Consider the following 3,599-nt stretch of genomic DNA (forward strand, 5'->3'; position numbering starts at 1 on the left):
ATATATATATATAATTATAATTTAATAAATATGTGAAGTAACTGATCAGGCTGACCATATCTTTATATGTTAGAAAGTTTAATTTCTGAGTTGCACCCATCCAAACTTGACAACACTAAAAGAAATTTTACGTTCAAATTCACAAGGCTGATGAAAGTTCCCCCAACTTTTAAACGTGCAGTAACTATGGGTTAAAATAACATCCTGCCAAATGCTTTGATGGAAGGAGAACAGTGTGAAAAAAAAATTATCATTGCTTAAGTAAAAGAAGGCTGCCTTTATGGTAATTCATTTAGTATTCATTTTTATTTGCTTGTATTTTGTTTTGAGAACATGTGCTTTTTGTCATGGTGTGTGTCTCTGTGTAATATTGTGTTTTTGTATGCAGCTCTCCCTGCACCAGAAAGACTGTCTTATCTTTATCTTTGCTGAACAGCTTGATATACAAACATAATCTCAATTTCTTTAGTCAACATCTGTATGCTAATAAAACCACTTCAAATTTAAACACACAAAAGCAGTTTTTTTAAAAAAAAACTGACAAAGCACAGAAAGAAGCAGTGGTTCCAACAATTTCAGAGACAGTTAAAACTAATCCAACCAATTTACGTGAGGAGGACTTATATATAATAAGCCATATGGACAAATAATATTAGGCGCTAAAGTGCAAGGTATATTGTCAAGAAAATAACAAGTTTTACATTTCACCACAGTCCACTAAACTACAGTGACGGCCAAAAGTAGGATTTCAAAGAACTTATTGTACTTCGATCTACAACCAGGGCATTTTTTCCATTAAAGGTCAAACTAAAAGCCAGTCACCCTCCAATAATCCCTCACATGCTAGAATTTATGCAAACTTTTAGCAGTTTCACAATAAATCAATATACCTTCACATTTAGGAGCCTAATAGCATCTAATGTCAAGGGGGGTCTGTAAAATTGGAAGTACAAAAAAGACCCGCCTGTTCCAAGTTTTTTGTCTTCTTTTTGTGGATCTGACCTTTAGTTGGACTTTAGGGTGTTGAGTAGACCTTTAGATGTTATCAAAGACACTATACATAGATGTGTTGTTAATTAAGTTTAACTTATCTGCTCAGTGTTGCTCTCACTACAATTGATGTTGGCAAGAGAGAGACTTCAAGAGAATGTGCACAAGGGTTTGTACATGAATAAACATTTACTATCATACATGAGAATGAGTAAGCAAACCTATTGTGTATACAGTACTGCCCAAAAGCACATGTGTATGTATGGAGCAGTAGTGCATGAATTCACAAATGCTGACACAGACAAGCATTACTTTTCTCTTGCCTGGCCCTGTGAGCGTTGAGCCATGTGATGTGAATGTATTATGACACTCTCTGCAGGCATACAAAATTAAACAGGGGCTCCCACAGAAGGAGCCATACGTACTTAGGCAATGATTTCCACTGCTTCATATATGTCGGGATATGCAGAGCTGCATACTTCGGTGCACACACACACACACACACACACACACACACACACACACACACACACACACACACACACACACACTGATTTATTAATTCAGCTTTTACTTAATAATAAACTAAATCCTAAGAAACCATCAAGGTCACGCCTTCATGTTTAGTGATGCTGAAAGTGCAGTTAAAAGACTATTGAACAAACAAAGGAGTAATAGTCATAATAATGAAAGGATAAATAAAACACAATCAAATAATAAGAGAAGACAGTTTAAGAGGTGTGTAACCATGGTTTGATTTTTTGTTTCATTTTATGGTGTAAACAGAAATAACTTGTTCATGGAACAAAATCTTCTACTAAGAAAGTGTTAGATTTCACATTATGTACCCTTGAATGTAGAATACAGGACATCCTATTTTGGTCGCAAAACTGCAAATGTTATTTAGACGTTCAGTCCTGCATTTCTTCATCTTTTTCTTACTTCGTTTCCATTTGCTCTTTTTTTTAAATGTATATATATGTGGGTACTGTCATAAATACCATCATTGATTCTTTATTAAGGACTCTTTCTAGTCTTCATCACCATCTTGTTATTAATTTGCAATAATGTAACACTCAAATCCTGTTATCTTAATGTGTGTCTCTTCGCTCTGACCCACCGTGTAGCGACAAACGTCCCAAAAGACACATTCTTGATTAGGTTATCAAAGTATTACATTCTCTTTGATTTCTTTGGCTTGGGAACTTTACATAAAGCAAAGCCAAGCAAATATGCTGCAATAAAATTTCAAAAGTTCAATTATTTGTGCTCATCATTTGTGATGATGGCATATAAGGATGTCTCCACTGCAATTTTTTTCCAGGCTTATAAAATATTTCCATAATTATCTTGAATATTTTTAGTTTTTGTTTATGTGTTTGTTGTTGGATAGAGAAACTATGGACATCCTAAAGTGGTCAAATATTGTGATTACCTCAGAATAAAAACTTTTTACCTTTTTACTTATCTTAAATTTAACAATAGCCCCCAGTGTCATCACACAAAAATGTCTGAGTCTGAAGAGATCGTCTGGCCACAACCTGCTCAATGATTGATCAATTTCCAACTTTAAAGTGACATTTAAAAAACAAAAAAAAGATAAAGAATGAAAAACAAATTTATGGTGTGCCAAGATTAGTTTCACTAGTTTCTGCAGATCTCTTTTGTTCCATTATAATGATGAATCACACCTATAGTATGAGGTTACGTTTTCTTCACTGAACACATCTCACTATGATTGCATGCATGTCTGTCTTTGATCTGAAAGATCCATGCCTTCTTTTCTACAAATACAATAAACAGATTAGTGAAAGTGGACAGCACAAAGTCAGATTCAGATTACAAGTATGCAAAGACCCAGTTAGTGTACATGGATAGAAGTTTCTTTTTTCATGCACAGAAAATGCAAAATAACTTTCGATGTCTTTTATAATAGAATACCTGTGGGTAACTCACCAGTGAGACTATGTGAGGATGTGTGAATGTATATTTGTATGAATGCTTGCTTGTTTTTCTTTCAAGTAGAGTAGATATGAGGGTGGGGCAGAGAGGGGAGAGGATGAAAGAGATGCAAAGAAAGAGAACGTAGAGCGAGTAGTGACAACTGCATTTTCATGCATAAAATATTCTTGTTACATGCACATGACAGGATTCACTGTTTTCTCACTGGCAGTGTGTTGCATTTTTTTCAAATCATATGTAGCCTAGTCTCAAATATCTATTTTAGACCCTACAGGTTAAAAGGATATAAATATTGTCATGTAAAGACTTTATTGTAAATATTTCATATATGTGTTTAAAAAACAAAAAAAGAATTCAAATACATTAAAAACATGTTTAAAATCACAATAAATAGAAGTCAATCATAATTTAAGTGTTCATGGAGTTAAAAGTTACAAGAAAACCAAAGGTTTGTCTAATGTGAAACAAGCAGTGTTGGGGAGTAACGGAATACATGTACCGCCGTTACGTATTTAGAATACAAAATATGAGTAACTGTATTCCGTTACAGTTACCGTTTAAAAAGGTGGTATTCAGAATACAGTTACTTTGTTGAAATAAATGGATTACACTGCGGTACTTTCCTGTTTCATTTTGTCGCAGGTCAG

This window comes from Haplochromis burtoni, unplaced genomic scaffold (assembly GCF_018398535.1).
Source record: "Haplochromis burtoni strain Fernald_Lab_line unplaced genomic scaffold, NCSU_Asbu1 Contig_406, whole genome shotgun sequence".
Taxonomy (NCBI): Eukaryota; Metazoa; Chordata; class Actinopteri; order Cichliformes; family Cichlidae; genus Haplochromis; species Haplochromis burtoni.